Here is a 14,810-nt window from a genome sequence, read left to right on the forward strand (position 1 = left end):
ATACACACACACACATACTGTGTATATATTTTATATATATATATATATATATATATATATATATATATATATATATATATATATATATATATATATATATATATATATATATATATATATCAGTCCTTCAGAGTGTCTGCATTTTATCAACTACAACTTATGGAATGGTATCACTTGAAGAGGAAATCTCTCTGAAAGAATTGCAAATGCATTGAATTAAGAAACCTAGTTAAAGTGGAGAGACAAAAGCACAAAATACAAAATTTTTACTTACCTGATAAATGTATTTATTTCCGGGCATGGAGAGTCCACAAATCATTCTAATTACAAGTGGGATATTCACTCTTGGCCAGCAGGAGGAGGTCAAGAGCACCCCAGCAGAGACGTTAAGTATCACTTCCCTTACCCATAACCCCCAGTCATTTAGCCGAAGCCGTCTTAAATTGAATAAGGGCGGGTCGTGGACTCTCCATTCCCAGAAAGAAAGACATGTATCGGGTAAGCATACATTTTCTTTTCTTTCCTATGGCATGGAGAGTCCCCAAATCATTCTAATTACTAGTGGGAACCAATACCCAAGCTAGAGGACATAGATGCAATAGAGAGGGAGAACAAGACAGGTGGACCTAAACTGAAGGCATTACCGCTTGAAGAACTTTTCTCCCAAAAGAAGCCTCAGCTGAGGCAAAAGTATCAAATTTGTAGAACTTGGAAAAAGAATGTAAGGAGGACATCCAAAGAGAAAGAGTGGTAGAAGTGGCCTTCTGACCCTTACGTTTACCAGAGAAAACAACAAACAGGGCAAAAAACTGCAGAAAATCCTTAGTTGCTTGAAGATAACATTTAAGAGCGCGCACAACATCCAAGTTATGCAAAAAGACGTTCCTTCTGGGAAGAAGGATTAGGACAAAAAGAGGGAACAACAATTTCCTGATTAATATTGCGTTTCAACACTACTTTAGGGAGAAACCCCAGCTTAGTACGGAGGACCGCCTTATCAGCATGAAAAATAAGGTAAAGGGAATCACACTGCAGAGCCAAAAGTTCAGCAACTCTGCAAGCAGAAGAAATAGCAAAAAGAAACAAAACCTTCCAAGATAGTAATTTAATATCAACAGAATGCATCAGCTCAAACGGAGCCTGCTGCAAAACTCTAAGAACAAGGTTAAAGCTCCAGGCCTGATTCTGACCAAGGCCTGAACAAAAGACTGAACATCTGGCAGAACTGCCAGACGTTTATGCAGAAGAATAGACAGTGCAGAAATCTGACCCTTCAGAGTACTGACTGACAAACCCTTCTCCAGACCCTCCTGAAGAAAACCAAAATTCAAGGAACCCTTATTTTGTTCCAAGAAAAACCCTTTGAATCACACCAATCAAGGTGATTACACCATACCCTATGGTAAATTCTGTGAGTAACCGGTTTACAAGCCTGAAGCATAATATCTATGGCTCTCCGGGATGAAAAGTCTGCCTGCTCAGAAAATCTGCCTCCCAGTTGTCTACCCCTGGTATGTGGATGGCAGAGAGAGGACAATCGTGAGACTCCTCCCACTGGAGAATGCGAGTCACCTCCTTCATTGCCAAGGAATTTAAAGTTCCTCCCTGTTGATTGATGTAAGCCACCAAAGTGATGTTGTCCGACTGGAATCTGATAAATCGGAACAAAGCTATTTGAGGTATTAAAGCATAGAAAATTGCTCTAAACTCCAAAATGTTTATTGGAAGAGACAACTCCTCCGGAGTCTACAGACCCTGTGCTTTTAAGAAACACCAAACTGCTCCCCAGCCCAACAGGCTGGCGTCATTGGTCACAATCACCCAGGCAGGCCTTAGGAAGCATGTGCCCCAAGACAGATGGTCCTGTGAAATCCACCACGAAAGAGAGAGAGACTCTTGTTGGGAATCCAAATGTATCTTCTGCGAGAGGTCTGAGTGGTCCCTGTTCCATTGACTGAGCATGCATAGTTGCACAGGTCACAGATGGAAACGAGCAAAAAGAATGATATCCATGGAGGCAACCATCAGACCAATCACCTCCATGCATTGAGCCCAGATGGACGAATAGCAGACTGGAGAGAGAGGCAAGAAACATGACGTTTGTATTTTCTGACGTCCGTCAGAAAAATCTTCATGGACAGGGAATCTATGATTGTTCCCAAGAAACACACCCTTGTATCTGGTACAAGGGAACTCTTTCCCAGATTAACTTTCCACCAGTGGGAACGTAGAATAGACAACATCTCGGTATGAGATTTTGCTAGATGAAAAGACGGCGCTTGAACTAGAATGTCGTCTAGATAAAAGGCGCCACAGCAATACCCTGGGACCTCCCCACTGCCAGAAGAGCCCCTAGAACCTTTTTGAAAATTCTGGGAGCTGTAGCAATGTCAAAAGGAAGGGCAACAAACTGGAAATGTTTGTCTTGGAAGGCAAACCTCAGATACTGGTAATGATCCCTGTGAATGGGAACATGAAGATATGCGTCCTTCAGATCTATGGTCTTCATGAACTGACCCTCTTAAACCAAAGGTTGAATAAAATGGATGGTCTCCATTTTGAAGGACAGAACCCTAAGGGATTGGTTGAGACACTTTAGGTCAAAATGTGACAAAAAGTGCCCTCCTTTTTGGGAACTACAAATAGATTTGAATAGAATTGTAGACCCTGTTCCTCTAGAGGATCTGGAACAATCACTCCCAGTGATGATAGGTCCTTTATGCAGATTAAGAAGGCCTCTCTCTTTATCTGGTTCACAGATATCCTCGACTGGTGGAATCTGCCCCTGGGAGGAAAAGATTTGAATCCTATTCTGTAACCGTGGGAAACTATGTCTATGGCCCAAGGATCTGGAACATTGCGTATCTAAGCCTGCCGAAAAATAGAAAGCCTGCCCCCCACTTGATCCACTACAGGATCGGGGGCGGTCCCTTCATGTTGATTTAGAATCAGTGGAAGGCTTTTTGGCTTGCTTACCCTTATTCCAAGGCTGACTGGACCTCCAAAAAGGACTTGGATTGATCCGACTTGGAAGAGGAAGCCTGCTGTCCTTTAAAGGTACGAAAGGAATGAAAATTATAATTCTGGCGACCCTTAGGTCTATTCTTTTTATCCTGAGGTAGGAAAGAGAACTATCCACCTGTAATGTCAGAAATTATTTCTGCCAGACCTGTAACCAAACAAGGTTTTGCCCTTATAAGGCAAATATAAAAGCTTTGACTTGGATGTAACTTCTGCAGACCAAGATTTTAACCACAGAGCTCTGAAAGCTAAAACAGTGAAACCAGAAATCTTAGCAACCAGCCTAAGAACTTGCATGTTGGCATCACAAATAAAAGGTATTGGCTAGCTTGAGAGCCTTGATCCTGTCTTGGATCTCCTCTATAGTAGTCTCTTCAAGGATAAGATTCTTAGCGGAGTCAGCCTTACTAACATCAATATGTTTAGATTTCCTCTTTCGCTTACTAGTAACCGTTGGAAAAGCTGATAAAGCAGCGGAAACAGCAGAAGTAATCTGTTCAGCGAAATCCCCAGTTAATAAAAAAAACATCCCCAGGAGGTTGTTGAGAGGAACTGCAGGGCACTGCATGTGAAGCTTGGGAAACTTGAGGGGAAAGCTGAGGCATTGCAAAGATAACACTATCCTGAGAGACAGGGGGCTCAGGGAGAGACATCTTATCTTTAAACATTAAAGTTTTATTTCGACATGAAGAGCAAAACTGTACAGGAGGAATTATCTTAACCTCCAAACACAAACATTTTTCAAAAGAATCAATTTCAGCATTAGTGTCCATAATTGGGTATCAGTTCCCAGCAATTAACAAGAATTTAAATGCCAAAAAAGCCAAATTAGGTTTATTTACGTGAAAAAAAAAAAGTAAAAAGCATACTTAATAAATAAGCACCTAAAAGAAGTTGCTATCCCACTAGCACATGAAAACTGGACACACCCGGAGCAAAGATCACCTCCTTGTTACCGGAACAGCCCAAATCCACTTGAGAAACAACTGCAGGCATAGGAACTGCAACCTCCGCACTCGCTGCGGCAAACTCCGATCTGATCAGAGAAGCCGAAAAAACGGAAGTGCGGAGGAGTGGTCACGTGACCACACTAAGAAAAACCTGTGCCACTGACAAACAAAAACGGCACGAAAACCAGCAGCAGCACAGAAAAAAGTATTAGCGCCAAATAAGCTGAGCTGAAAATCGATTTACCCCAAACAAAGTTTAAGTAGAACAAGCACCTGCAAAAATTGTCCATACACTCTCCATCTCTGAGCCCCAATAAAATATGATGCCTCTTTCACATTTAAGCAGTGCCCCATAAGGAATACTTTTAAGAATCTTTTAACAGTATTCAAATGCTTTCCACAAGGATTTAACCCCTATAGTGCCAGTACCTTCTAACCTAGAAGGGAAAGCACTTACCTGTAGATCCTGCACTGTCAGGCAGGAGCTGTTTTCTAAGGTGTGACAGCTTCCTCCACTTCTATCAGGGACCTATAGAAAGGGAAGAACAGAGTAACTAGCCCTGGCTTTCTATAATAGGGGTAGCAATAATGTTAAAAGTTAAGCAAAGACCACCTTGCCTTCTTCTAACTGCTAATAGACACCATTACTCTTACTAAAGAGATTGACATAAACACAGCTGGACCCCAATCCTTGCTTGCAAGGAAAAGTACCCATGAAAGGATTAAAAATCTTCACCCTCCTCCCATGATCAAGGCAAAGAGAATGACTGAGGTTATGGGTAAGGAAAGTGATACTTAACAGCTCTGCTCGGGTGCTCTTTGCCTCTTCCTGCTGGCCAAGAGTGAATATCCCACTTGTAATTAGAATGATTTGTGGACTCTCTATGCCCGGAAAAAAATACATTTATCAGGTAAGCAAAAATTCTGTATTTTGTGCTTTTGTTTCACCACTTCAATTAGAGCAGTGGTGGCTAATCATGGCACCACTATATTTTGGATCTAAATTTCCCATAATGCTCAACTAGACTACAGAGTGCTTAAGCATCATGGGAAAAGTAGTTTTAAAACAAATAGTTAGCCATCTGCCCTAGAGGTTAAATCTGATAATTTGTTTGTTCTGTTTTTTTTTTGTTTGTTTTTTATTTTGACTTTACAATTCCTTTAAATACTGCCCCCAAATAGAAATTGGTGCAAATCCAGAATTTTGTGTGTTGCGGTTTCACAAGTATAAACAAATACGTCTCCAAAAATAGCCGAAAGGCACGAAGAGCCACCTTCTTCCACATTTAGAGGTACCTGAAACTTCTGTATGTGCATGTCGATTTGTAACTGCTTCAGTGTGACGGGCTACCTATCACCCTTCTCACCTGCTGCTGAGAGTACAGTGTGTGTGTGCCATTCTCTGATCTTTCAGGTTTCTACATTCTAAGCTAACATAATGACAAGCATAAGAGGTATAGAAGATATTAGAAAAGAATAATACCCAAGCAGCTATATCAGCTTTAAAAAGTGACCTCAAAATAAAACACGATTGCATTCTGGGTAGTAACTTTCTGCAAATAGCTCAAACTGAAAAGTGATATCGGAAAGTACATTGGTTGTTTGTGTGAATACAACAGCAGCACGGTAGAATATTCTTTTTTACTATACAAACCTATTACAACATTGTCAAAAAATGATATATTCCAATGTACTGTATATAATAAAATGTGTGTATATATGTATATATGTGTGTGTGTGCGCTCATATATATGTGTGTGCGCTCATATATGTGTGTGTGCGCTCATATATGTGTGTGTGTGTGCGCTCATATATGTGTGTGTGTGCATACATTACACACAAAAGGATATGTTTAGCTGTATTATATTTCGGAAATGGTATTTACATAATTAAATATTGAAATGATCTGACAAACAATTTGAGTATTTGTCTATTTGTGCTCAGAAATTAACAACCCAATGTCTATTTATATTGAAAGGCATTAGATGCTGATGATGATCATTTCCAATGAATATTAAAACTTGTTTTCTTTGTTTCATATAATAGAGTGTTTTTTTTAAAATACATTTGCATTTTTTTAATTCTAAAAACATGTCCGGTAAGGCCCAAATGTCTGCAGATTTGCATTTAAAAAAAACGAAATAAAACTGCTTAATCTCATTTTGTTTTATGGAAAAATATTTTTAACATATTTTAAAGGTAAATTCCAGGGGAAAAAAAAGTGCATTTCAGTTTTGAATATAAACAGATTTGCGCAATATTTACTAATCTACATAAACGCTTCTAATAAAAGTTGCTGCTGGATGTTTTCAGTTAGAGTTTCTACTGTGCACATGAAGCATATCTAGATATGCTCCAAGTACCTGCATGTTAAACATTGTTCCCTCTTTAGAGAGAAGTTGGTGCTTTGTATTGCTTTAGAAATTACTTAATTTACATGACACAAACCAATGCCACTGAGCAGACGCACTAAAGACAGAAATCCGGAAAAGGTTTGGATTTCGTAATAGTTTATTTGCATCTGTAAAATGGAACAGTTTGGAGAGGGGATGGAACCAAGTATAAACAACAATATCTTATGTCATTTTAGGCAATATTTACATGTCATAATACAACTTCTAAATGCAACGTAAAGCTAGTTTTATAGCATTTTTATACTTTTGTATACATAGTAACATCAGAAAGATAGAACAAATAGGTACTAATGGTTTTAAATAAATAAAGACTATTATTTAAATAGTGTAAGGTGTTAAATGGGTCACCTTTTTAAGGGGATTCATTTAAGATCAACTGGAGTTTTTTTGTAAGTATATTAAGATTTGTGTATAGGTTGAACTCGAAAGACGTCAGTCTTTTTTCAGCCTCTACTATGTTACTATGTTATTATTTGCATTTTAGAACACAAAAATCTAAACGAAAAAACACAGAAGATTGTGATTTACAGACTGGGAAAAAATTATTTTGAAATAATTTTATTTAAAAAAAAAAAAAAAAAAAAAATAGATTTGAATGTCAGAATAAGTCTGGATTTCGAAATTCAGGATTTGCTCTTGTATTTAAAATTATTTAAATATGCTTCTATTGCACTTACACGTTCTCGCTGACAACTGCTATAAAAATTGTTCCTATTTAAAACGTAAATGCACTGATCTGCATTTGAAATTTGGCTGTAATGTTCGTTTTAATATTGTGCTCGTTCATATTAAATATATACATTTTTGGATTAATCCTTTAAAGGGATATGAAACCCAATCATTTTATTTTGTGATACAAACAGAGCATACAATTTTAAAAAAAGTTTCCCATTTGCTTCTGTTATAAAATAGGCTTCATTCCAATGGTATGCTTTGTTGAGTTACCCAGGTACGTGTCTAGAGAACTATATGGCAGGAAATAGTGCTGTTTTTTATTGGATAACATTATTTCAAAACTGCTGCCATATAGTTAACCAGACACAGTCATGTTCCTGCTTTTCAACAAAAGATATCAAGAGAACGAAGAACATTTGATAATAGAAGTACATTAGGAAGTTGTTTAAAATCGCATGCTTTATCTGAATCATGTAAGAAAAATGTTGGTTTTGTGTCCTTTATGCATTTGCTAATGAGCTGCAACATTAGAAACAATATAATCTAATGTACTGTAAATAGAATAGTATATGCTTTACCTCAGCTACTAAGAACCCTGCAGCCCTCATTGAATTACTGTAAATTACCGCAAATTTAATTAACAAAATGGATTCTGTGAAGTACAGTAGGTTTGTAACTATGGATAATGTATCACAGCTCTCTTGTCTTTAAGTGGAAATGTCTTTATGATTATGAGGTCTTACAGAGGGCACAACGTGCATATTGTACACATGTATTCATTTGTTCACATTTCAGGATACATCTTTTTCCCAGAATGCTTTGGGGGGGGGGGGGCAAATAAAGTATCTCACTTAAAATGTGTTTTTCCTTTTTTTAAATCAATTTAAAGACCATTGGATTTCCCCATAAAATCTTTCATTGAGATTAACAAAAATCGACAATGCAATCTACAATCATTATTTTGCCTGTCGGGACTGTAGTTTACCCACTTTTCTACTCAACTATAGAGAGGTTGCAGTGCATATTTAAAGATAAATAAAATAAACTGTGTGTATATATATATATATATATATATATATATATATATATATATATATATATATATATATATATATATATATACATATACATATACACACACATATATAATTATACACACACACACATACACACAGTATATATGTGTGTGTGTGTATATATATATATACACACACTTTTTAAAAATTCCATGAGAGCATACCGTGGTAGCCTTACAAATGTGTACGTGCCTTGAGAACTCTATTTTAGAGCAGGGTTCAACAAACCAAAACCACTGACTCCTAGAATTTTACCCTGGCTCCTTTTTGGGTTATTCTCTATATATCTATATAGAAATCCCACTGTCTCGATCCTAAAAGTTTTCCTGGCTTCTAAAAATTCTTGATGGCTCCTAAATTTTAAATAGATATGTTGACCCCTGACGTAGAAGATTGTTAGAATCATTGTTGTAGATACAGCTGCCATATAGTATTTAACCCCTTAACGACCGAGGACGTGCAGGGTACGTCCTCAAAAAAAAGGCAGTTAACGCCTGAGGACGTACCCTGCACGTCCTCGGTGTGGAAAGCAGCTGGAAGCGATCCTGCTCGCTTCCTGCTGCTTTCCGGTTATTGCAGTGATGCCTTGATATGGAGGCATCCTGCAATAACCTTTGGTAGCCATCCGATGCAGAGAGAGCCACTCTGTGGCCCTCTCTGCACCGGAGATCGGTGGCTTTCCTCGTTGGTGGGTGGGAGCAGACTAGGGAGGCGGGTGGCGGCCATCGATGGCCCTGGTCATGTGGAGGGGGGCGGGATCGTGGGCGGGGATGGCCGGGGGCACGCACGGACGCGTGCACGGGAGGGTGGCGGCTGGCGCGTGCATGGGGAGGGAGCGGGTGGGAACCGCTACACTACAGCAAAATCTGTAATAAAAAATGTTGAAAAAAGTAAGTAAGTAAAGTAGAAGTAAAAAAAAAAAAAAAGATCAGTAAGGTAGTGGGGGTTTGTCTGTGGGGGGGGGGGGAAGCTACACTACAGAAAAAAAAACCTAACAAAAAAAGCCCTTTTTTTTGCAAACTGGGTACTGGCAGACAGCTGCCAGTACCCAAGATGGCCCCCAATAAGGCAGATGGGGAGGGTTAGAGAGCTGTTTTGGGGGGGATCAGGGAGGTTGGGGGCTAAGGGGGGATGTTACACCACAGCATATGTAAATATGCTAAAAAATGTTTTTGTTTTTTTTTTAAAAAAAACTTTTATTTTAGTACTGGCAGACTTTCTGCCAGTACTTAAGATGGCGGGGACAATTGTGGGGTGGGGGAGGGAAGGGAGCTGTTTGGGAGGGATCAGGGGGTCTGATGTGTCAGGTGGGAGGCTGATCTCTACACTAAAGCTAAAATTAACCCTGCAAGCTCCCTACAAACTACCTAATTAACCCCTTCACTGCTAACCATAATACACGTGTGATGCGCAGCAGCATTTAGCGTCCTTCTAATTACCAGAAAGCAACGCCAAAGTCATATATGTCTGCTATTTCTGAATAAAGGGGATCCCAGAGAAGCAATTACAACCATTTGTGCCATAATTGCACAAGCTGTTTGTAAATGATTTCAGTGAGAAACCTAAAATTGTGAAAAATTTAACGTTTTTTTTTAATTTGATCGCAGTTGGCGGTGAAATGGTGGCATGAAATATACCAAAATGGGCCTAGATCAATAATTGGGGTTGTCTACTACCCTACACTAAAGCTAAAATTACCCCAAAAAGCTCCCTACATGCTCCCTAATTAACCCCTTCACTGCTGGGCATAATACACGTGTGGTGCACAGTGGCATTTAGCGGCCTTCTAATTACCAAAAAGCAACGCCAAAGCCATATATGTCTGCTATTTCTGAACAAAGGGGATCACAGAGAAGAATTTACAACCATTTATGCCATAATTGCTCAAGCTGTTTGTAAATAATTTCAGTGAGAAACCGAAAGTTTGTGAAAAAGTGAACGATTTTTTGTATTTGATCGCATTTGGCGGTGAAATGGTGGCATGAAATATACCAAAATTGGCCTAGATCAATATTTTGGGATGTCCTATAAAAAAATATATATTCATGTCAAGGGATATTCAGGTATTCCTGACAAATATCAGTGTTCCAATGTAACTATCGCTAATTTTGAAAACAAGTGGTTTGGAAATAGCAAAGTACTATTTGTATTTATGGCACTATATCTTGCAAAAAAAGCATAGAACATGTAAACATTGGGTATTTCTGAACTCAGGACAAAATTTAGAAACTATTTAGCATGGGTGTTTTTTGGTGGTTGTAGATGTGTAACAGATTTTGGGGGTCAAAGTTAAAAAAAAGTGTGTTTTTTCAATTTTTTCCTCATATTTTATTATTTTTTTATAGCAAATGATAAAATATTATAAAAATAATGGTATCTTTAGAAAGTCCATTTAATGGCGAGAAAAACGGTATATAATATGTGTGGGTACAGTAAATGAGTAAGAGGAAAATTACAGCAAAACAAAAACACTGCAGAAATGTAAAAATAGCCTTGGTCCCAAACGGACAGAAAATGGAAAAGTGCTGTGGTCATTAAGGGGTTAAAATATGCTCCTAAGTCACGGAAATAAGCTGTTTCAACATATGATACCAAGAAAAAGAATATCATGATAGAGGGAAATTAGAAATGTATTTATTTTTAAATGGTATGCTATATCTTAATAAATACATTTAAATTTTCAAGTTCCACACTACTTTGCATTAGCAATCAGCCACCCATTTTCTATTAGTTTTTTCCTTAGGTTCTGATAGTCACTGGTGCACCTTGTAGGGCCATAGCCACTAGTACACAATTTACCACAAATAAACAGTGCAAAGGCTTCAATGGTGTTGTAAATTTTATTATTAAAATAATAATTCCAACTATTGTCACTCTCACAAGCAAAACCTTAAAGGGACACTCAAGTCAAAATAAACTTATATGATTCAGATAGACAGTAGGTTTTAAAACACTTTCCAATTTACTACCATTATCAAATTTTGCAGTGTCTTTTTATATTAACACTTTCGGGGGGACAAAATTCCACTAAGCATGTGCACAAGCTCACAAGGTATACATATACTAGTCTGTGATTGGCTGATGTCTGTCACATTATACAGGGGGGGCGGAAAATGGGAGAAAAATACATTTGTAAGAAAAAAAAATCTACTGCTTATTTGAAATTCAGAGTAGGTGTTATTGCATTGTCTTTTTATTATGCACTAGCAAATGATGTAGTTCTACTGCATTTAGTAGGCCCTTAAAACTAAAATGCTACCCAATCTGTAATCCTCAGTGCCTAACAGTATGGCTCTACAAATCAGAGCATTTCTCCTTACGCAAGTCCTTGTAAATCTGGGTCACCAATGGTGTAACTGTACAAAGCAGCCATTTGAGATCAGATTACCACAGGTGAGTGATTATGATTTACAGAAACTCTGCTCTGAGATGCTGCACCAGATACCTATTAGAAATGCAGGAATGCCTTATTCTGTTTAAGGGTTTGTGAGCAGTAATTTAGCAATAGAAGAAATTGTTTTATTAAAAGGGACACTGAACACAAATGTTTTCTTTCATGATTCAGATATAGCATGCAATTTTAAGCAACTTTCGAATTTACTCCTATTATCAATTTTTTTTAGTTCTCTTACTATCTTTATTTAACAAAGAAGGCATCTAAGCTTTTTTATTAGTTCAGAACTATGGACAGCAGTTTTTTATTGGTGGATGAATTTATACACCAATCAGCAAGAACAACCTAGGTTGTTCACCAAAAATGGGCCGGCATCTAAACTTACATTCTTGCATTTCAAATAAAGATACCAAGAGAATGAAGACAATTTGATAATAGGAGTAAATTAGAAAGTTGCTTAAAATTTCATGCTCTATCTGAATCACAATCTCTGAGTTATTTTCTCTACATATAAAGCATAAACAAACCTGTATACACATATACATACACACATTTTATTCTTATACAACATTTTATAATAAATATGTTTATAGAGCGTAATACCTTATTTTAATCTGTTTTACAGGTATTTTGAGAAACTTTTATTCTGGCCCTAACAGTTTACTTTAGGTCTCAAGCCTCGCTAAGTTTTCTAGTGCTACTTTCAACTTGTAATATGAGCAATGTTTAGCAAGGTCCCAATATCCATTGAAAGAATAAGGCGCACTAAAGGGATGTCGGCCACGCTAACCATTCTCAAGTTCAGTTTTACTATGGACTTGCAATATCAATTTGCACGCTAATCCTAGCACGGTCCAGCGATATAGATACCTCAACCTGTGCTATCAATAGCACTCCACTTGTAATCTGGGTCATAGTCTTTAAAATTTAAAAAGTTGTATTAAAAGGATCTTTTAGATTATATATACAGTCTGTTGAGGACAAACACTCACAGAAAAAAGTATCAAGTAGTATTCTTTATCATCATTTTATTATTTGAAATAAAATTAAAAAAAACTTGCTCTTCCCAAATAAAATTATTGCATTACAGCTGCACATTCTGTGACCAAGTTACACTGGCTAAGGATCTTTGAAGCTGGGCATCTATTAATTTAAAATGAAAACCACAAGGAACATAAGGCAATTGAAGGTACAAACAGCTGAATATTTTATAATCCATTCAAAAGATCTCTTAAATTGACTTCAGCTGCTGTACTTCAATGGAGTGTTTCCAATAGTACTTTTGTTAATAAAACAAACCACACACACACACACACACAACACCACAATGTATTATCTTTTCTTCCTTAACCCCTTTGCTACTGGGAAATTCAGAATACAATTGAGAATTTTTAGCATTTTTGCTATCACTCCATTTAAACAGAATTAAAGTTTTTTATTTTTTTCCTTTACATATAAAAACACTATATACAAGAGCTTGTCCCTGGCAGTGAAGGGGTTAATCGATTAGCTTGTAAGGTAATTTTTTGATGCTGAGTAGCAATTACATTCCCACCTGACACCTCACACTATGTGATCCCTACCTGATCCCTCGCAAACAACTCTCTTCCCTCCCTCAACCCCGCACTGGTCCCATCTTAGGTACTGGCAGTAGGTCTGACAGTATGCAGTTTATGGCTTTTGATTATGTTTGTTTTTTATTATTTTTTTCTCGCAGTGTAGTGATCCCACCTCCCTGATCCCTCCCCCTAACAGCTATTCAACCCTTCCCCCTCCTACTAGTGGCGGCCATCTTAGGTACTGAAAGCGTTCTGTCAGTACCCAGATTAAATGTTTTTTTATTTATTTATTTGTTTTTTTCTATAGTGTAGTGGTGCCCCCTACCTTCCCTCTCCCTGCGATCCTGAAATAAAGGATTCATTTTTAATTATGTAGCATGAAGCAGTAAATTAATTCCATTAACAGCAACCACTAATTTGTCATAAAATGTTACTGCCACAGGAATCTCTTACAAGTTGGTATTGTGATTGGTGAAAATTAGCATTAGCCCAAACCACAGTGACTGGTTTGTCTGTTTTTAAGACACTACCTATTTGCATTAATAGTTTACAGTTTATGCATAGTCAGTTTATGAATATTTGTCCTTGTGCTAATTTATTTATGTTTATATTTGACTAGTAATGTTATAATGAGAAAAGGAAACAAATTTAATTTTACACCATAGAGGTAATCACTCAAAAAAACATTAGGAAAATTAAAGTCAAGCAACCTATGTTGGACCACTTGAGATGGATAGACCCTTATATTATTTAATTTATCTTAGTCTTGTTCTTTCATCTTATTTCTTCGACATCAGCATGCTGAGGTCTCCTCTTATACATAGGTCCTTATTATAATTTTCCGATTAATGCTTAAAGGGACATTGAACCCAATTATTTCTTTTGTGATTCAGATAGAGCATACAATTTTAAGCAACTTTCTGATTTACTCCTATTATCATTTTTTCTTCGTTCTCTTGCTACCTTTATTTGAAAAAAGAAGGCATCTAAGCTTTTTTTGGTTCAGAACTCTCGACAGCAATTTTTTATTGGTGGATGAATTTATACACCAATCAGCAAGGACAACCCAGGTTGTTCACCAAAAATGGGCCGGCATCTAAACTTGCATTCTTGCATTTCAAATAAAGATACCAAGAGAATGAAGAAAATTTGATAATAGGAGTAAATTAGAAAGTTGCATGCTCTATCTGAATCACAAAATAAAAAATTTGGGTTCAGTGTCCCTTTAATGTATTAGCATGTTGTCTTCAATATTTCATTATCTCGATTATCAGTTGAATGTGGAGATTACTTTATAATAAGCGTACTTAATTTTACTTAATACAGTTAATACTTCATGTATGTTTATTTTTAATCACGAGTTCAAACGTGATTTTATAAATACCTCATATGTCTAAGTAATTATTAGGAAATATAGGCCAAACCCTACAAAGATGAATTTTTTTTGTTTAAAGTTATGGTAAACAAGAGGAATAAAACTTAAAGTATATATGTTAAGAATGATATATTTAGTAAAATCACAACTTATTTGTAAAAAAATATTCCTTAGAATTTAAATTATTTTAATATTTACTTTCTGCCCATATAGATGTTATCTCTGCCCCGTTTCTTTTGTACATCATCAATAAAGTGACGTGTGAACCGGGCAGACGGGCCCGCTCTACACGTCGCAGAGTATCTGTAGAAAAAAATGTGGATGGAGAGAATTTTTTTATCACTGA

This window comes from Bombina bombina, chromosome 2, assembly GCF_027579735.1.
Source record: "Bombina bombina isolate aBomBom1 chromosome 2, aBomBom1.pri, whole genome shotgun sequence".
Taxonomy (NCBI): Eukaryota; Metazoa; Chordata; class Amphibia; order Anura; family Bombinatoridae; genus Bombina; species Bombina bombina.